This window comes from Malus domestica, chromosome 02 (genome assembly GCF_042453785.1).
Source record: "Malus domestica chromosome 02, GDT2T_hap1".
Taxonomy (NCBI): domain Eukaryota; kingdom Viridiplantae; phylum Streptophyta; class Magnoliopsida; order Rosales; family Rosaceae; genus Malus; species Malus domestica.
The window spans coordinates 17268665-17290774 of NC_091662.1; the positions used below are offsets into that span (position 1 = coordinate 17268665).

The 22110-nt window shown below is 45.9% G+C and overlaps 1 long non-coding RNA gene across 1 annotated transcript; it reads left to right on the plus strand.

The window, feature by feature from the left end:
- Positions 1 to 1859: 1859 nt before the first annotated feature.
- On the plus strand, positions 1860 to 18008 carry LOC139193389 (uncharacterized). The gene is made up of 4 exons (XR_011577693.1): positions 1860 to 2093; positions 16254 to 16390; positions 17009 to 17067; positions 17944 to 18008. It is a non-coding gene; the product is annotated as an uncharacterized lncRNA (long non-coding RNA).
- The last annotated feature ends 4102 nt before the right edge of the window (positions 18009 to 22110 follow it).

Genomic DNA, 22110 nt, shown 5'->3' on the forward strand with positions numbered 1-22110 from the left:
TAAAGTATTTAAGTTGTGAGGATATTAAAGGGCTAAAGTTTGCCTTGAATATAAAATAATGAACCGTGTATATGTCAAGCGTAGGGTGCAGGGCTTGAGTATACAATTGGTTGATCATAAAATAATGAAATCTTGTATATGTCAAATGTAGGGTGCAGGGTTTGAGTATACATTTGGGCATCGAGGGAAGTGCTTGTTTAATAAAGTGGAAACTGAGAGTTTAATTATAAAAATTGGGTTAAGGGATGAACGGGAGTTAACTCATATTCTAACGTACTCGGAGCCAAGTGGTATAAGCATGGTATAGGACGTGCAGGCTTGGGTGCCTTAGGTATGTGATGACGGGATTAGAAGGGAGGGAGTACATTCATACATCTTATTGCATACATTTTATGTATTTTCAAGAGCTACTCATTTCAATTATTATTTTAGTTGGTATTTTTGTTATGAGTTAATTTTGTATACTAATATTTGTTACAATTTAATTATTATTTTGTTAGTAGTTTTTGTTGTGAATTAATTTGTGCACTATAGTTATTTCGCCGCATATTCAAATAATTTTTATGTAAGATTTTGTTGATGAATGGTGTAATTGTTATAATTTTATTTTATTTTCCACCATATCTTGGTTGTAGAATTTATTTCTATAGCTAAGATATGACTCATACCCTAACTCGTAGATAGACTTTATTCGCGGGTCGGGGCATGACACCAAAGTAACATTACCGGGATGTGTACTTTATTCAATTCACAAAAAAATTACATCAAAAAAAAGAAGATTTGATTATTGATGAGTGGCCTTTATATACGTTTTAGTTTACTGCTCAAAGGATTATAAAGATCTTATTTTGGTTGTTTTTCCAACCATCCATCTTGGTCTATGAAAGAAGCTAGATTTGTTATGTATGCTACTTCCTCTTGTGATAGCTTCCTCCCATGGGACACGATGCGACATATCCGCTCAAGGTCCTTCGCAGTTCGCCTCCGAGAATGTGATTGAATCCTTGTTCAATTATGTCCAAAATAAAGGAATTAAAGTAAATGTGATTGGATCCCTGTTAGTTATGTCAAAAGTAAAAATGTGCTTGAATAAAAGAATGTGATTGAATCCCTGTTCAATTATCTCTAAAAATATGAAAAAAAAAACTTACGGAGAAGGAATTTGCCATTCAGACCAACCCTCCGGACGAACAATATTTTCCATGTACGTGGAGGCAAACAATACTCTTGAATAAGGTCTCCAAGCTCTTCCTAAGATTGTAGGGCCTGTTCCATTTACATAGCAATGTTTAAATACATAATATGTAGTTTCCTTTAAGTCATCATGCCCCTACGCTGTAATATAATCAGGTCCCCCTATTATGTCTGATAATGATTTTATCTGGCATTTTTGCAAAACAGTTTGAGATAGGAAAATACAAAAGTAATATACTTGTGTTATAGGCTTTTCAAAGTTCGAAAAAGATAAAAATTTCTAGGAAATTCTGTGACAGCCCGTCCCTAATTTTAAGAATTTTTAAAGTTTTCATAAAGGATTTTACAAAAATGCCCTTTGAAGGTACGTGCATTATTCGAGGTTAATCACCATGTCGTGCCATCTAAGATTTGTTTTTTTGACATATCCCCGTAGTACTCGTCGTTACGGACGCGTGGGCGCAGACGGTTTGTGATTTGGAGTTATATCGAAGAAGTTATTAAAGTTTGAAGTTGGGATTTTAAGGAATTATAATTTTAGTAAAATATAGAAATTCTTTTATGAAAATGGACGGCCCAGATTTAATGATAAATGAAATGGATGGTTGGGATGAGAAAAATGAAAGTTTTGTGTGGGTGTGTGCGTGGGAAGGAGAAGAAAACATAAAGGAAGGAAGAGACTGGGCAGAAATGCCCAATCGGAGAAGAAGAAGATGAGAGCGAATCAGAGGAAGAGAGAGGAAGAAACTGACCAACCATGGGAAGGAAAGGAGGGAAAGGAGGGAGAGTGGTGCACGGGGGAACAGGAGGAATGGGTCACCCTTGACCTGCGCGACCCAAGCTTCCAAATCGGCGGGTTTTCGCCGTTTTCGTCCAATTTTCCGACGAATTGAATCAAGGTACCACTCCCAATCAACACCTAGGCCTTCCCTCTTTACGTTTCACCCTAAGAATCTGTTGACCCTAGAAATTACAAAGCCTACGTGGCGCGCAGGCCGAATATATTCTAAGCTAACTACGTCCTTCGGTGATTGCGGGGCGTGCCAACTCGTCGGCCGAGGCTCGGCCGAGGAGTAAATTTGATGATGCTGCGTTGGGTCGCGCTACTGACTTCTGCGTCTTGCGATTGCGGCCGAGAAAGGAACGCGTCTCGGCCTCTTGGGTTCTCGAGCCTGAAGACAAGGCTGCTATTTCTTACAAAGTTCACGAACCGAATTCGGCTTGCAATGTGCCGAATGTAATAACTGTAACACCTCACCTCGCCGAGAAGGCTAACGAGATGACCTCGACCAACAAGGATTCGAAAACCCTTCTCGACCGAGACTTGGATAGGCAATCGACCGTTCTCGCCGCAGTGCTGTTGATGCCAACGGAAGATACTGCGAGACCGACCGACTCTACGGTGACAGAGCTATCTATGCCGACTTAAGATATCACCGGTTGCTTCCACAGTGCTGTTGATGCCAACGGAAGATGTGTCAGCGAAAAAGGAAAAGAAAAAGATCTCAAGTTGTGAGAGTTTGCGCAGGGCAATTTTTGTGTTGATTTGCAGGGCCTTCCTGATGCACAGCGTCCCCTATTTATAGTACTGAACCTTGAGTCCCAGTTTAAATCCTACTCGGACTAGGTTTCCCTCTCCGGATCACCTCGACCAGTCCTACATCTACTAGGACTATGAACCTAGTCCTTAGCTAAGCTGGATTAGTTTCCTGGATATCCGATCTCGTCGAGACTCCCCATTGCACTAGGATTCGTCCTAACCGCCCTAGGTTTGGACGCCCACATGTTGACCGATCCATGGTCCTTCTGCCGCCCGGCCTCCTGGACCGAGAGTGATCCTACCCTTGGCCCAAGCTATTATTTTGGGCCCAAACATTGCCCCCTCGCTTCTGAGGTCTTCGGCCTGAAACCTTCGGCCGAGTTTCGGCCTTGAAGAAGCGAATCTACCACTCAGGATCCTAATACCCGAGTTCCAAGGCGCATTTATTGAGCACGATCGCACGATCTTGATCCTGCTAACCCACTCGCCACGTGGCGCCCTCTAACATGACCAATCCCCCATAATGACGTCTAAGGCGTGCGGCAGCCTGAACCGCCTTGCCATTATGACCACCATCTCAATCCGCGAGCCATTACCTCAGTCCGTGAGCCCACTTGTCATCGTGCGGGCGTCGAACCGTCTTTCGTCATTAATTTCCCGGTCACACGCAATCATGCGCCCCCAAAACCCTAAAACCTTCGGTCTTCTCAACCGCGTTCCCCAAAGGTTCATTATGATCAGTAACTCCTTCGGTCGATTTTGCCCTTTGTTTTGAATTTCGAACGATTGCTCTTCCCCCATAACTCTATAAATACCGAAAATCCCTCATTTGTATTTTTACGCTCTCAAACTTCCTGAAATCCTCTGCCATTGATTTCTAGTGCATTTCTCCTATTCCAAGTCTTCGTCTTTAAATCCCCAACCCAGACAACCCTTCTACTCCGTGCTTCTTTCTCACAATGGCATCCTTCATCTCCAAGCTTTCCGGGGAATGTGACCAACATCAGAAGATTATTGATCGGAGCTCTATCAAGACCATCCGGTTTGAAAACGACATGAGCACCCAGTACCAAATCCTGGGTCCTCTCTTCAAGGCTACAATACCGCCGACTATCATCGGCCTTCTGCAGGAGCACTGCCTAACACCCTTGCTTCAAGGGTTTGAATGGCCGCGATGGGATGCGGCTAAACCCCAGGGTTCCTGGCCTTCGACGACCACATCCTGGGCAGCCTGGGTCGTTCGAATGGAACGACTCTTCGGCGAGCAGTGGAAGGCCCTTGGCATCTACGACGCCATCCTTCTTTCGTCTATGGAAATCGTCCCCGACAAGGAGCTTCTCCAAGCCGCTCTGTGCTTCTGGTGCTCGGCCACCAACACAATGGTCCTTCCTCTGGGTCCCATTGGTCCCACCATCCTGGATATCACTGCCATTCTGGGGACTTCGGCGACAGGGATCCCCGTCGACGCGACCCTCTATGGGCATAGGTCGAATATCGACCTGAAAACGCTCTTCGATCGTCGGGCCTTCGAGACCTTGAACCGTGACGGTCACATCCCGTCGAAGGAAGATATTCAGAAGCTCCACAAGAACTTCTGTAATTACAACACCCTTTATCTTCACTTCGCCGGTCGAGGAGAAGAGGATCTACGAGAAGGAGAGCATGAAGCCTTCCTCTTCTACTGGTACAACAAATACATTTGTTGTACCAAGTCAAACAAGTGCTTGGTCGAGAACATGCCGGTAGCCGAAGCCCTGGCTAGTGGCCACGTCTTGGCACTGAGTTCCAACATTCTCGCCCAACTTTTCCGCTGCCTGGCCGAGGCGACCCTCCACAAGGTCGACCCACACCAGAATGGTCCTCTCTAGGTCTTCCAACTCTGGCTGCAGGTATACTTCGCCTCCCTTCGGCCGGCCATAGCTGAATTCTCACCAACAGAGGCGCTTGGACCCCAGCTGGCCTCTCGACCGACACCTCCCCATCAAGCCGAAGAGGTATTTCGGTACCTCTTCGCTCTCGACGACTTCTCCAACGACGAGTTCCTCATATGTCGTCGTCGGGACTATCCTTCTTCCATCAGGCTGCCTACCTCCCTATGGAGCGCGGAGGAGGACGCCGATCTTCGTCAGACCTGGGGATCATTTGTGCTTGCTCGCGACCTCCCTCTCGGCTGTGATGGGAAACGGTCAGGTTGGGAAGTATATCATCCGAACTTCCTTGCCCGACAGCTCGGCTACCTTCAGGGCTGCCCTATCCCCCTTCTCTCCTCCCGAACGGTCCTAAGCCGTGGACGCGAGCTTCGTTCCTCTGAGAAGGAGTGTAGAACCGTCGTGAGGGAGTTCCAAGAGCGCTGCCAAAAATTCCGCCTTCGACCAGCCACCCCGGAAACCCATTGCACCGACACCTTTGGTGAGTGGTGGGAGAAATACACCCAGGAATTCCTTGGTACGCCGGTCGAAGATGTGCTTAGCAGACTCTTCGGTGACCGGCCTAAGAAGGCCTCGGCCCCCCATCCTCAAGGTATCTGTTCCATCTTTTTTCCTTTCCATCAACCTTGCATATTGATTTGCCTTGCTGAATTGTCTTTATCTTTTTAGGTAGCCGGCCTTTGAGAAAGACGGAGGCAGTTGCCGCTGCCACGGCCGGGAAAAAATCGGTCGTGGCACTAAAGGACAAACCCGCTGGTAGGGCCGCACTGGACAAACCCGCTGGTAGGGCCGTGCTGATCAAACGGCCTCGCCAAGAGGTCGAGCCGGCTGTCGAGCCTTCCCCGCCTGCCAAGCGGGTCAAACAAATGGTGAAGAAAGGTGCACGGGAGATCCACGTTATCTCCAGTCACACGACGACTCCCAGTGCTTCCCTTTCTCCCGCCGCCGGCCATTCTGTGGTCGAGAAACAGCCGGCTTCGGCCGCAGAGACGGCCCCAGCGCGACCTGCCTCTGTGGCCGGTGAATCAGTCGTCCCTCCCTCTGTCGAGAAGGCACCTGTCTCACAACAGGCGGCTTCTACGACGGAAGGAACCTCTCCCAAGAATCCAAAGCCCCCGGTCTTCGTGTTGGAAGAGAGTGAGGGGAGCGACGAGGTCCCGCTGGCGCATCGTCCTCATACTCGTCGACAACCTCCTCCAGTACCAGAGATGGCGGTCCAAACCGGCCCTTCTTCGGCTAATCGTGGCAAGCGCACGGTCGAAGAACCGACCCCGGTGGCCGAACCTCTCGTTCCTTCTCAGGACCAGGGCGTCCCTGCCACCTCTGAAGCAGCTACGCCAGTCGGCCCATCGGCAGCCGACCGTGGCAAACGGCTGCTCGAGGAACCCGAGGCCACGGCGGAATCGCCGGTCCATCCTCAAGACCAAGGCTTCCACATTCCTCCACAGGAAGTCACCTCGGCTTTTGTAAGTACCTTCAATTGTTTCATCCTGATTGCTTTTCTGCTTTAGAATTCTAAACAAGGAAAATACTAAATGTCAGGTGCCTGTACATTCTTTTCACCGTCAATTCTATGCGCCGAAGGGCGTTATCTATATTTCCTGGCCGCCTCAGTGGCCATCAAACGTAGATAACCTCCATCGGCAGCGTGAAGTGAGAAGCAATTTGAGACACTGGGCTCGGCTATTGAGTTCTTTAGGTTCGAGCAACGATCCTGGAGACATGGCCGAGGTCTCCTCTCGGCAAGTTAAAAACGAAACTTTCTTGCTACTCCTGTCATGACTTCCTTCAAACTCAACCCAATTTGTATGTGCAGGCTTCGTGGGAGGTTGAATTCAAAGCCCTCCTCTCCAGTACTACTGCAGAGTCTGGTCCTTCGGCCGCTACGGCCGAAGCTGCCGATCCAAGCGCCCTAACCCAGTTGCGAGAAGTCCTGTCGCTCTCGTCATCGCAAGTACTTGAGCGCAACGGTCTTGATCTGCTCGGCGTGTGTCTGAACGACCTTGGAGCCGACGGTCGCCTGAGCGAAGATGCCATTGTTCGGGCATCGTCTGCCTTGGAGCGCGTTCGGGAGACATTTAGTATCTTCCAGACTGCTCTGAAGGTCGAACAGGACCTGCAAGCCGCCACGGCCGTTCAAGACACCCTCCGTCCAAAGATTGACGATCTACGGGCAAAAGGAGAAGCATTAGCCGAGCTCGACCGTCAGATGGCCGAACTAGCAAAACGCCGGTCGGCCATTGCTTCTGATCTTGCGAGGGACTTCGAGTCAGGCGGGAAGGATCACCTAACTGAGTATGCGGCGGCCAAAAAACGGGTCGAGCGGCTGAAGCTGGACAAAAAGAATCGGCAAGCCGAAGTCCTCATGGCCGACGTGCGGTGGTTGGAGTTGAAGGCTCTGCTCAGCACTCTTCTTCCCTCTTCCCCTTAGATGTATCTGAATGTAAACCAACCGACCTACCTATTTTGTATATACTTATCAATTTTAATGGACTGGTTTACTATTCCTGCATTTCCCATGTGACCGGATAATATTTCTTAAAAAACTTCCCATTAATCGGTAATCGGTGGACCGCACCGGTTCGGTCTTTAAGATGATACGCCCCTTTTCCGTATACTTTATGCACAATAAACGGCCCTTCCCAATTCGGCGACCACTTGCCGAACCTAGGATCTTTTAATCCAATGGGCAACACCGTTTGCCACACCAATTCACCCTCGCCGAACGTTTTCTGTCGCACCTTCTGATTATAGGCTCGCTCGGCAATCTGTTTTTGTGCCACTAGTAAGTTATAAGCGTCAAGTCGTGCCTCTTCCAAATCTTCCAGTCCCTGTCTCATGGACTGATTATATTCGGCGCTAAACAAACTACTTTGTTCAATTAATCGCAACGAATTTATGCTCAACTCGACTGGTAGCACCGCATCGTGTCCGTAGGTTAATGCGTATGGGGTCGTTACAGTTGCCGATCGGGGCGACGTTCGGTATGCCCATAATGCCTCGTTCAACTTCAAATGCCACATGCCAGGCCTTTCTTTTATTATTTTTTCGAGGATACCGATCAACACTTTATTACTTGCCTCGGCCTGCCCATTCGCCTGTGGATAATACGGTGTGGACTGTTCCAGCCGAATTTTCAAATTGGCCGTGTATTCCTTAAACCTTTCGGCTGTGAAGATTGTTCCATTGTCGGTTATGATCGTTTCTGGCACACCGAACCGGGTCACAATGTGTTCTTCCACGAAATCGCAAACTTCTTTAGATGTTAACTCGGCATATGATTTTGCTTCGACCCACTTAGTAAAGTAATCAGTTGCGACTATTATCCAGGCATGCTTAGCAGCTCCAGAAGTCGGCGTGATTTTGCCGATTACGTCCATGGCCCATCCTCTAAACGGCCACGGCTTAATGACCGAATGTAGCGATTCGGCCGAGACCCTTTGTATAGGTCCATGGATTTGGCACTGTACGCATCCTCGTGTAAACTCGATACAATCTTTCAGTATTCTTGGCCAAAAATAACCGTGTCGTCGGAGTAGCTATCGCATTTTCCGTCCAGACTGGTGAGCTCCGCATACCCCTTCATGAACCTCTGCGATCGCTCGAGCACTCTCTTGGGGGCCGAGGCATAGCAATAACAAACCATCTTCGCCTTTTCGGTACAACTCGTTCTGGTACGTGACATAGTTCGTGGCGTGAGCCCGTGTCCTGCGACTATGTTTCCCGTTAGGATTGTCAAGGTACTGCATAATGGGCTTTCTCCAATCATCTGGTACTGCCTCGACCCACTTAGTAAAGTAATCAGTTGCGACTATTATCCAGGCATGCTTAGCAGCTCCAGAAGTCGGCGTGATTTTGCTGATTACGTCCATGGCCCATCCTCTAAACGGCCACGGCTTAATGACCGAATGTAGCGATTCGGCCGGGACCCTTTGTATAGGTCCATGGATTTGGCACTGTACGCATCCTCGTGCAAACTCGATACAATCTTTCAGTATTCTTGGCCAAAAATAACCGTGTCGTCGGAGTAGCCATCGCATTTTCCGTCCAGACTGGTGAGCTCCGCATACCCCTTCATGAACCTCTGCGATCGCTCGAGCACTCTCTTGGGGGCCGAGGCATAGCAATAACAAACCATCTTCGCCTTTTCGGTACAACTCGTTCTGGTACGTGACATAGTTCGTGGCGTGAGCCCGTGTCCTGCGACTATGTTTCCCGTTAGGATTGTCAAGGTACTGCATAATGGGCTTTCTCCAATCATCTGGTACTGCCTCGGCCGCGCAAATTTCTATAGAGTCTTGCCGATCTAACAACGAAGGCAGGGACATGACCCTGGTGCGTATCACATTGTCTCGACGGAGGATTTGCTGATCAACCAAGGCCGGGTATAATTGTCGTAATATTGGTACCTCCCGGCCTAGCTTGCCCCCCAGGAGTTGTGCACCGGAGGCGATTTGAGCTAACTCGTCTGCGTCGGTATTATGAACCCGAGAAACATGCTCGAATGTAATACCGTCAAAGGACTCGGCCAAATAGCTGGCGACCATGTGGTAAGGCGCCAGAGTACAACTCATGCAGCGAAAAGACACATTAAATTGGTTAATCACTAGTTCAGAATCCCCGAGGACGAGGACACGAGTGGCATGTAGGTCAAGAAGGAGGCCAAGACCAATGACAAGAGCCTTATATTCAGCCTGATTATTGGTGCAGTCGAAATCCAATCTGAGCGAAAAATACCAACGATCGTTGTGAGGAGATTGAATGACGATGCCTGCGCCAGCCGAGGACGAAGTACTGGAACCATCGAAATACATCGTCCAATAGTTGTCGCGAGTCACCACTATGCCGATTTCGACGTCAGCACTCCCAAAACCGTAAGGCGAAGGGTGCTGGGCAAGGAAATCGGCCAACGCCTGTCCCTTCACAGCTTTTTGCGGCACGTATTGCAAACTGAACTCGGACAACGCCATCGTCCATTTCCCAATTCGGCCCTTCACAATTGGCCGGGTAAGCATGTACCGGATAACGTCGGTCTGGGCAATGACTTGGGTGACCGACGGGAGCATGTAGTGCCGAAGCTTGGATGCAGCGAAGAACACGGCGAGACAGAGCTTCTCAACGGCGGAATAATTAATCTCCGGATGACTCAGATTACGGCTGAGGTAAAAGATAGCCTGTTCCCGTCCGGCATCGTTGTCTTGCGCGAGGAGGCAACCGATAGACTCCTCGGCCGCCGAAATGTATAGCTTGAGAGGCTTACCGCGCTGAGGAGGGACCAAGACAGGTGGATTTGTGAGAGAAACCTTGATCTGTGTAAACGCCGCCTGATGCTCCTTATTCCACACGAACTTATCTGAGTCCTTGAGTTTCAAAAGTGTGGAAAACGCTTTCATCTTACCTGCCGAATTAGCAATAAATCGGCGTAAAAAATTGATCTGGCCGAGTAAGGATTGTAATTGTTTCTTCGTTGTTGGGGGTGGAGCAGTGATGATGGCGCGAGCCTTATTCTCATCGACTTCAATCCCACGATGATGTACGAGAAAACCAAGAAAATTCCCGGCCGATACACCGAAGGCACACTTGGCAGGATTCATCTTGAGGTTGTACTGACGCATGCGGAGGAAAGCCTGTCGGAGATCGTCCAGATGTGTCTGTCGACGTTTAGATTTGACGACAACATCGTCGATATAAACTTCGACGATGGTGCCAATTAAATCATGGAAGATGGTGTTCATCGCCCGTTGGTACGTGGCGCCGGCATTCTTGAGGCCGAATGGCATGACAACCCATTCGTAAGTGCCGAGTGCCCCCGGGCAACGGAAAGCAGTTTTGTGCACATCGGCTTCGGCAATAAATATTTGGTTGTATCCGGCATGTCCATCCATAAAGGATAAGATCGCATGATTCGCCGCGGCATCGATTAACAGATCTGAAATCGGCATGGTATACTCATCTTTGGGCGTTGCCAGATTCAGATTTCGAAAATCGGTGCAGATGCGCAGTGCACCGCTTTTCTTTAATACAGGAACAATATTCGCCAACCACTCGACATATCGAGCTGTCCGAATGAACCCGGCTTTCAAAAGCCGAACTAGTTCGTCCTTGACACTGAGTTGTACTTCGGTCGAGAATCGACGAGGTGGCTGACGGAAAGGCTTGAATCCGGGTTTAATACGTAATTCATGCTCGACTAAAGCACGATCTAAGCCGGGCATTTCATGATAACTCCAAGCGAAACAATCTTTGAATTCCGTAAGCAAGGCCCGCACCTCGTCCTTCATTTGTTGAGGAAGCAACGCACTAATAAACAAAAGCCGTGGGTCATCGGCCGTCCCAACATTAATCTCTTCCAAAGGGTCCTTAACAAGGGGCCGATGATCTTCGAGTTCGGCCGGGGCGGCTCGAATTTTATCAAAGGATAATGCAGGCCCATTATCTCCCTCAGCAAGGAACTCGATGAGGTTGACGCCTGAATTTGGTTGTTTAGATATCGTATACCAATGGGCCAGCAGTCGTTCCATAGTAGATGAAACCGCGGCCCTGCGTGCTTCCCGATCGGTGTCAAACATCGGCTTCGGGGAGAAAGTTAGCTAATCTGAGTCTTGCCGAATCCTGCTGGACAGTCTCGGCACCAACCTCGATAGCTTTCTGAACGGAAATCCGAGTCGGCAGTCCCTCTTCATTGAAGCCTTGCAACGTAATATAGCCGACGTGATCGTCATAATACCGTGCTTGAATCATGTTGGCTTCGAAGGGCTGGCTATCGGCCGGATGAACAGTGACCGATTTGCCGTCCCAAAAGACAAGCACTTGGTACAATGAGGAAGGAATACAACTGGTTTGATGAATCCAATCTCGGCTGAGCAGTGCATTATACTCGGTTTTGGAATCAACCACGAAAAAGGCGGTCATATGGGTGCGACCGGCAATATTCACAGTTAACGGAAGCACACCTTTGGTGTGGGACTTATCGCCGACGAAACTACTCATTGTGATCCCTGACGGAATAAGCTCGTCATTTGAACGGCGTAAGGCCTTCATGATGTTCAGGGGCATGATATTGACAGTAGCTCCACAATCGACAAAAACTTTAGAAACCGGATATCCCTCGATGTGTGCCGTTACATACAATGGCTTTAAATGGTGAAGCTTGGCCGATGATAAACGAGGGAACAATTCAGCCAAAGCGGCCTTTAGACTATCATCTTTTGTTGTTGACTCGCCTTCAGCAATCGATACAAAATCAACATGGCCAGGTTCCTCGACAACCACATCTCCATCGAGGAAATTTGGTTGAGCCGTGCTTGATTGAAAATCGGCAGGTAACACATGGACCATACTAATTTCCATATTATCCAGGACTGACGGGCCCATCTGGTCGAAACCCTCCTCGTTCGGTTGGTCAGCGACTACGGACTCAGTTGTCGTCAGAGTCGGACAACGAGATTCTTCCGTCCCTTCAATAATGTCACTCGGCGGAGCTGCTTCGGCCACTTGTTGGTTCTGCGTGACCGCCTCAGGTAAGGTCGAGATTGACAATGAACTTGGGGTCAAGACCTGAACCTGCTCCTGGTAGTGTAGCCGAGCATCCCTAGTGTCGAGATAAGCATCCAGACGGGCAATACGGGCGATTTCATCGGTTGTAAGGCCGAAGAGAGAAACCGCCGAAAATACTTCAAAGTGATACCGTAAATACTGAAGGTCCTCCAGCGAGAAAGGAAGGTCAGCGACATCGATATCGGTATACGGGTCAACTTCAAATCCAAAGACACGAGCTTCTCGTATGTGCTGGAACCTTGCTTTCAATCCTGGATCTGAGGTCTTCTGGATGATCCGCTCAGCATCCGGACAAGTCAAGACAAGATCAATGGTGTCCTGACATGCCTTCGGCAAACCATACAAATCGTTGGCCGAATGTTTCTTATGAAATTCTCGCATATACTCCAAAGACTCCCCAAGGAACGGGGGGTGCAAATTCCGTCGAATTTTGACCAAAGGCTCTTGTATAGCTAGCGGGGATAATTTGCTTTCGGCCTCTTGCCTGAAATGTTCAACACGTGCCTTCATTTCCCCTGGTCGAATGAGAAGTTTGATCCGCTTATCAGCTTCTTCAAACATGGTCTCGACGTCTTGATCGACCAGCCGTTTCCCCTGAGCCAACTCTGTCATAATTGGTGGAGGTGGTCGCTCCTCATTAGTGGCAACTGTATCCTTCGGTCGCCACTTAGGGGCCGAAGTTTCTTGGGCTGCTTGTCGGTGAGCCATGCAATCTATCCGTTGATGCCGGCGTTTCTGAGATTTGGACAACGCAGTGTAAACACCCTTCGAAGAATGGTATGTATACCAACGTTGATCTCTAGGCTCGGGAGGCTTGAAGGTCTTTTGACTCCGTGATGATCCTGAACTGCTAGAATTACGCTTATAGTAATCATCGTCATAAAATGAAGCATCAAAATCAAGGCGCCGCCTGACCGGGGGTGTATCTTCCATCCGTACTTTAGGACCGAGCCTCTCAAAAACCCCGTGATGGTGGCCTTCATTGGCTACCTTTTGCCGAGTTGCGGCCACAGGCTCTGAAGAAGGCTTCTCATCTGATTCACTGTCGACCTTCGCTCTACATTTCCTGCACAAAATCGCCGTCCCACTATCTTCATCAGTACTATAATCCATCATAGATTTGACAATAGCGGGCCCCGTTAAAGCCGTAGGTGGTTTATTTGAACGAAAATCGGCCATGAACCGTGGCCGAACATTCTGATTCCACGGGCGTTGTGTCTCAACCACTTTAGCCTTGCCTTTCCCTTTGTCCTTGGGTAGGTACGCGTCGACCATGTTTACTGTTGCCGTGGGGAATGGATCAGTATCCACACTCATCTTTTTTTCGGGGAATTTCAGTTTGCCATTATCAATCCAGTTTTGAACGTTGTCGCGAAATACGACACAATTGTTTGTCGTATGTTTGCTTGAATTGTGGTATTTGCAATACACCTTCCCTTTAAGCTCTTCGGCCTTAGGAATGTTGTGACCAGGCCGAAGCTTGATAATTCTTGCGGATAACAGTTGGTCGAAGATTGCGTCAGCCTTGGTAATATCAAAAGTGTAGACCTTTGATGGTTTCAACACTCCTTCAGCGGCCGAGCGACTTTTGACTTCTCTAGAATCAACCTGAGTTAATGCCTTACAAACGTATGGCTTATCTATCACTATCTCGGCCGCATCCACACTGACGCATTCATCCTCGGTTGACGCATAGCTGACAGTAGGATTTTTGTACAACGTCCCCCGAGATGGCGTTTTCGAAACCTTCTCCTCACGGAGCAAGTAGTCGTACTGTTCAACATGCTGGGCTAATTCATACATGTCCCGAAAGTTTGCCCCCAGGAATTTCTTTTTGTATTCGACGTCGAGGCCGTTCAAAGCAAGCCTGACAAATTCGACTTCGGGTAAGGGCACTCGGCACCAATTCCGGGCCGATTTGAACCTAGTGAGATAGTCCATTGGTGATTCATCAGATGCCTGAGCCATCCTTGCTAATGAAGAAACTGACATCTCCATCCCTGGTCGATAAAACTACTCATGGAACTTCTCGACCAACTCTTCCCAGTTCTGGACGGAATTGGGGGGTAGATTAATGTACCAAGCAAATGCCGAGCCGGTCAATGAGAAGTTGAATAGCCGTAACTTATGAAAGTCGCTATTGACATCTCCGCATTGCGCAGTGAAACGAGCCACGTGCTCCAACGAAGATAAAGACGATTCACCGGCAAAAAGACTAAAATCTGGGATCTTGAAACCCTTCGGGTACCCAAACGATTCCACGTAAGCTGGGTACGGATGAATAAACTTAGGAAACTTCGGCCCTTTCTTCATGGCCGAGTCAATCATCCGCTGAACTTCGGTCATATCAACAGGTGTTGCTTCGACCCTTTGGTCGGTCCCGTCTGACCTACTATTCGACCCTCCTCCTTTCTCCAAGTTAATTGGTTTGAGCAGGGCAGGAATAGGCCCGGCCGGTACAATCGGTGCCGGGTTGTTTTCTGGTAAACAAGGTTGGCGAAGATCGAAAGGCCTGCTGCCACCAACTTGACTAACCAGCATTTCGAGCAGCTTGGTTTGCCGATCATTGGCACTGAGTATCGCGTCATGCAGCTTGTCAATGCCTCGACTGAACGTCTGCTCGACTGATCGAGACTGCTCGTCCAGTCGCTTTCGGAGAAACGACCTCGTTGGTGGGTCTGATCCTTCACCACCATCCTCGTCACATTCCTCTATTATCCCTTCATTGAGAACGCATGTGTTTCTGTTAGGGATCTCTAAACCACGGAGTTGACCGCCGAGATTAACTTCTCTCTCTCGGCGAGTTGCGCTCGTGGACTCAGGTGTACCAACGCTAAGGGGATTCTGCGCCTGTGGCACACTCTGTCCTATGCTCTGACTCGGTAAATCGGCTGTCGACTTTCCCATAGCTGTTTTCTTTTTTACCGATCGTGTTTCAATTGGCATGAACTTCGTAGTTTAGCACTGGGTCCCACCGGGCGTGCCAAAATGTTGACCTTAGAAATTACAAAGCCTACGTGGCGCGCAGGCCGAATATATTCTAAGCTAACTACGTCCTTCGGTGATTGCGAGGCGTGCCAACTCGTCGGCCGAGGCTCGGCCGAGGAGTAAATTTGATGATGCTGCGTTGGGTCGCGCTACTGACTTCTGCGTCTTGCGATTGCGGCCGAGAAAGGAACGCGTCTCGGCCTCTTGGGTTCTCGAGCGTGAAGACAAGGCTGCTATTTCTTACAAAGTTCACGAACCGAATTCGGCTTGCAATGTGCCGAATGTAATAACTCTAACACCTCACCTCGCCGAGAAAGCTAATGAGATGACCTCGACCAACAAGGATTCGAAAACCCTTCTCGACCGAGACTTGGATAGGCAATCGACCGTTCTCGCCGCAGTGCTGTTGATGCCAACGGAAGATACTGCGAGACCGACCGACTCTACGGTGACAGAGCTATCTATGCCGACTTAAGATATCACCGGTTGCTTCCACAGTGCTGTTGATGCCAACGGAAGATGTGTCAGCGAAAAAGGAAAAGAAAAAGATCTCAAGTTGTGAGAGTTTGCGCAGGGCAATTTTTGTGTTGATTTGCAGGGCCTTCCTGATGCACAGCGTCCCCTATTTATAGTACTGAACCTTGAGTCCGAGTTTAAATCCTACTCGGACTAGGTTTCCCTCTCCGGATCACCTCGACCAGTCCTACATCTACTAGGACTATGAACCTAGTCCTTAGCTAAGCTGGATTAGTTTCCTGGATATCCGATCTCGTCGAGACTCCCCATTGCACTAGGATTCGTCCTAACCGCCCTAGGTTTGGACGCCCACGTGTTGACCGATCCATGGTCCTTCTGCCGCCCGGCCTCCTGGACCGAGAGTGATCCTACCCTCGGCCCAAGCTATTATTTTGGGCCCAAACAGAATCATTGAATTTCGTTGTGATTTCGCGAAGAACACCCATACGGGTGCCACGACCCTTTTGTTTAAATTCTCCAAATTTTGAAATGTTTTCTTTCAATTACTAACACCATTAGCATTCCTTTAGGACCTAAAACAAAGCCGAAGAGGTAATCGAGGCGTTGGAACAAGTTTGAAGGTCGAATTGGAAACACCCAATTCTAGGGTTCTTCACGGTTTTGGTGAAATTGAAGCACTTCCAGGCCAAATTGGCCTTGGCCTCAGGTATGAAAGTTGTTCTACTCATTGAGATCTTCAAATCTGCAAATTTTGGTAATTTTTGGAAATAGTTGAATTTTCCGGCGAGCCGGGGCGGCCAACCGCCACCCGCGGCAGCCCGCGCGGCGGCGCGTGGCCAATGGCCCGCCAATGTCATTATTAGCTTGTGATTAAGGTTCTAGGTTCTGTTTTGATAATTGATGGACGTAAATTGAATAATTGAACCTAAGTTGGTTAAGATTCGTGGTTAGGTGAAAATGTGAATTGACGATCCGACCGTTGGATCGTCACCAAACTTTGATACGTTGTAATACGTAATATTTGAAGATTATTGGAACTTACGGATTGAGAATCCGATTTACGGATCTTCCGGAATTGAAGTTGTAAGTTCATAAAATAGAATGTTAACCGTCACTTAGTTTTGGAAATTGACGGAGATCCGACCGTTGGATGGTAATGAAATTTTAGGATGTTGTCCTAGAGGTATATTGTGGACCTTTGGAAGTTACGGATTTGAAATCTGAGTTGCAGATCATTCAGATCGAATTACGTAGTGACGCGTCTTATATAAGTTATGTATTCTATCGGCAGGATTTCTGAGGTTGGGTTTGATTATTGTTCTAGGCGCTAATCTTCATGACGCCTTGATGTGTGGTGCTAGGGAGTTGTTGGGCGAACTCCAGGTGAGTGGGCAGTATTTCTGTTAATACCTATATCCTATTGATATTTTTCCCAGAAATTGAGTTTGAATGAAAATACGTTTTTAAATGCCATGCATGCATAATATGTGATATGTGAATTGATAATTGATGCATATATATGTGAATTGGCGCGGAGGACGCACATGTGAGTCTTATTATTATTCAGATGAGTTGTTTTATATGAATTGCATTGAAAGCTCATAACCTGCACCCTAGGTGTTAGTGCTTATTTTATTCACCACACCGCACGCTCGCCTTGGATCCAAGTAGGTGGATGTCGTACAGACCATGTGAGGGTTCCGACATGCTAGTCGTATAGATCACTAGGCGTGATTCCGACTAGTGGGTGATCTTAGTTATGCGCGCTGATGAAATGATGAGAGAAGCACTAGAGCGTATTTTTACACCTTTCATCGTATAGACTACCTTACGTAGTTCCGAGTGATGTGCAGAGTAGGGCCGTATAGGTCACTGTGGTGACTCCGGCTTAGTGAGATATTGAGCTATTGAATTAATCGTATAGGACCAACTGCAGGGTCTTCGATTGATTCCTTATTTCACCTGATTTATATTTGATTTATGGCATGGCATGTTTTTCTTGAAAAATGTTAAAGATTTGGGATTCAAGTTTTGAGATTTCATATGGTTTTATATATATATATATTTTTTTTTTTTTTTTTCTGAAAAGTGTTAAAGGTTTGAGATTTGAGATTTTTGCTTATATATATGTTTATATATATGCTATTTTCTGGGAAAGTATACAGGTTTTACGGTGAGGGGTTAGAAATGTTTTAAATGAAAAGTTTTCGAAAAACTTTGTTTTACTGACCCACTCAATTTTGTTTTGCGCCCCTCCAGGTTCAAGTTAGCAGAGCTTTGGTGGCCACGAGGAATCCAACGGTGTTCTGACAGAATTCACAAAAGTAGGACTCACCCTCGGGTGTGTTATCTTAGTAATTGGAATTTTTTTTTAAAGCTTCCGAACTGTGTAAATGGTTACGTCACTCTCACGTGACGGCCAGCACGCCCTCCTTCGGGACGGGGTGTGTCAAATTCTACTACAGAAGGACGAACAATTTTATGAACGGTTAGACGCACATAATATATTTTTGATCTAACAGTTCAAAAAATTGGTCATATGTGGAGAGGTGTTCGTATAGCATACAATCTCAATTTTCATTATTGCTAAAGGAGTATGAGAAAAGCTAAGAATTTTCATAGCCTCGTAAATTGACTGGCCATTGCCCCAAGTAGAGTCCATAGCGCATTTGATAAAGCAATCATCAAGATAGTGACGACCCCTACCATCATGCATTGTGTCTTGCAAACTAGTGAAAGAACAATGATGAAAATTTGCTTTTTCTCCGGTAATTGAAGCTACAGGTGCTCAAGTAGTTTTCTTTCTCTTAGGATCTAGTTTGATATGACGATCATATGTATTTTGCATGTGTTAGAACCAAAACTTTCTAAGGATATGCAAAAATGATAATGGCTTCAAGCCTTCAACACAAACCAAAACACACTTAGAATATAACAAAAAAGTGTACGCAAAACAGAAGTTTCTTTTCCAAAAATATGTATGTAAAAATTACGTGTGATTTAAGTGATGAAAGATTATATTTGTATCTTACGTTCATGATCAGGAAAACAAAGCTTTCTAGATTTAGAAAGAAAAGAAAATTGAAATAAGCTTTCTAGTTATCTCACTCAATTGTTTGTAAGATAAAATGGCTACTAGCTTTATCTTTACGTTTCATCAACTTAAGTGCTAGGAATTCAAACAATAAAATGCAAGGGCTAGAAAATAATTATATACTTAATTATGCTTGATGTATAACCTTGAACATTATATTTTGTGCCACAAAATTATCTGCTTGCAACTTAAATGTATGACTGTTAACGACATCGCCAACATCTCCATATTCGATCACGGTAACATATTAGGGTCTTCTTCAAGAATAATGTAAGGTTTATCTTGAGGAATCACAATTTTTTCATGAATGAGAAATATCATAATCAGAGTTTGGATGTAATTGTATATCTTGAGCATAAAATGTTAAAAAACCTAGTGGATACTTACACGTAGATGCCATGGTTGAGGAGGATACGAATCCACAATGAGTTATTTGATGGTATAGAATCGACGACTTGTTTCACTGTAGTATAGTTTCCTTGACCTCCCTTATCGACTGTGATGGTACTTGAAATTTCGTCATTTAAATTATATTTCATTGCATTGTTATAGCTCGATCGCATCCATATGGATTACACTCACAAAGAATGAGAGCAAATATTGTTGGCATCAGATACTCCACATTGAAACAATGAGAACCTAAAACACTAGTTTTCTTGGCATAATAAGAGGAAATTCATCTTATATAGAAAGATAAAGAAGTTCGAGTATTCATGTGTCATGTGTCAACAATGTTTAGGTTGAAAAGCATTATTAACTTAGCACGTTAATCCACTAAGTTTGATTTTGGAAAAATACAACCGCTCACCCACAAAATCTTCAACAAGTTAATGAAACTTTTTTCTGCTTTGGAAAAATATAACCGCTCACCCTCAAAAACTGTCGTAAGAACTCATGAAGGACAAACTAAAAGCTTCCCCATAATTGTTGGGTTACATCAAGGCTCATCCTTAAGTCCTTACCTTTTTTCATTGGTAACAGATGAGTTAACTGGACATATTCAAGATGATATTCCTTGGTGTATGCTTTTCACAGACGATATAATGTTGATAAATGAAACTCAAGAAGGGGTAAATACGAAGCTTAATATTTGGAGAGAAGTGTTAGAATCTAAAGGTATTCACCTAAGCTGATCAAAGACAAAATATATGGAGTGCAAGTTCAGTGCAAATGGAGGCCAAAATGAGTTAGGCGTGAAGATCGGAGATCAGGAAGTACCAAAGAGCGACCACTTTTGCTACCTAGGATCTATTTTACAAAAGAACGGAGAATTAGATGGAGACCTCAATCATAGAATACAAGTTGGATGGATGAAGTGAAAGAGTGCATTTGGCGTGTTGTGTGACCGTCGTATGCCACTAAAGCTCAAGGGAAAATTTTATAGGACGACAATAAGATCGGTGATGCTGTATGGCACAGAATGTTGGGCGGTGAAGCATCAACACGTACATAAAATGGGTGTAGCGGAGATGAGGATGCTTCGTTGGATGTGTGGGCACACAAGAAAAGATAAGATTAGGAATGAGGATATTCGAGGTAAAGTAGGAGTAGCCGAAATTGAAGGAAAGATGAGAGAAAATCAGTTACGGTGGTTTGGACATGTGCAAAGAAGGCCTACTGACGTTCCGGTTAGAAAATGCGACTACGGGATAGAGGTCCAGGGCCGAATGGGTAGAGGAAGACCTAGGAAAACTTTGGAAGAGATTCTAAGAAAAGACTTAGAGTACTTGGATCTAACGGAGGACATGACACAGAACCGAGCACAATGGCGTTCTAGGATTCATATAGCCGACCCCACTTAGTGGGAAAAGACTTTGTTGTTATTGTGGATGTGTGCATGTTAGTTAATGTGACATGTTACTGCATCAAAATTGCACAATTAAGCTTTGGTTTTTTGGTGTATATGACCCAAAATTCAAAGCAGAAAAAGCCTCTAACACTATTTAGCCATAAAATCTGTTGAAATTGAGGATCTAGGCTGAAATTGCGTGCTTTAGAGAATGCATCACATTTATCAAAATTAGTATATTATAGACTTTGATGGAAATCTGACCAAATTAAATGGATCATTTTTGTACTTCAGTCATAATTTGATGTAAAAACTACAATTTTGACTTATAAATCAATTATCAAACATAACCTTTTTTCCAATCTCTTAATTTAATATAAACTAGCTTTCCTACATGCGCTCCCGCATGTGTAAAAAATATTTTTAATAAGAATGCGTGGTGCTCGATATACCAAAGCACTTCTACCTAAAATCTGGAGTGGCGCAAAACATAAAGTGTGAATGGGCAAAAACAAAGCTTTTCAAAATCATTTCATTTCTCAAAAGTTCTAACCTCTCGCCGTAAAACCTGTATAATTTCCCAGAAAATAATAATAATAATAATAAGCTGTATCAGAAATCATACTCAAGATGAAAATCTATAGAAGTATACCATGCCAAAGTATCTCAATGCAATGCTATAAGTAATCCAGGCAAAATATATCAATGTCAAATTTCACATCAGCAAAATCTCTCTAACTCAATCTGCACGGCTAAATATATAGCTCATAACCAATCTCAATCATATCAAATTAAATCATGCACACGAGTCGGAGCCACCTAAAGTGGTATGTATGACAAGACTATGTGTAAAATAAATATGCTCTAATGCTACGATCACGTGAAGGCTGTAAGAATAATTACGGGTCACCTATGAGTCGGAACCAACTAAAGTGGTCAGTACAACAAGACTATGCCCTAACTCTGGGCGGGAGCACTAACACCGGGGTGCAGGTTTATGAGCTCTCAATACATCACATCATATCTCACATAATTGAAGCAATCTCCTATTTTTAATTTATGAACTTACCTGGTACTGACCTGTGTGTTCGCAGCACCAATCATCAATATATGCAACTACTAATACATAATAAAATAGACAGATACTTTGCATGGCATTTCAAAATGTATAATCATTCAAATTCATTTTCTGGGAAAAAATCTCAAGTATATAGGTATATACAGAAAACCAAAAGCCCACTCACTGATATGTCGAAGGGTCGTAGCACCCGAGCCTCGATTGATGGTGCTCGTCCGCAGGATATGTCTCACCTATATGCGAAATAATTGAATAAATGTTATTTAAAGCACATACACAAAACTAGGAAATAACTTCTCATACATTGCTCAAATGGGGTATTTGAATATATCACCATGATCCACTCAACCTCAAGAACATCCCCATATTTTTAGAAAAAAATTTCGTGACCCCACACGCCCTCAAGCGTCGGCCAAGGCACCGCCAGACGAGCGGCTCACGAGCAGGCACGTGCCTGGCACACCA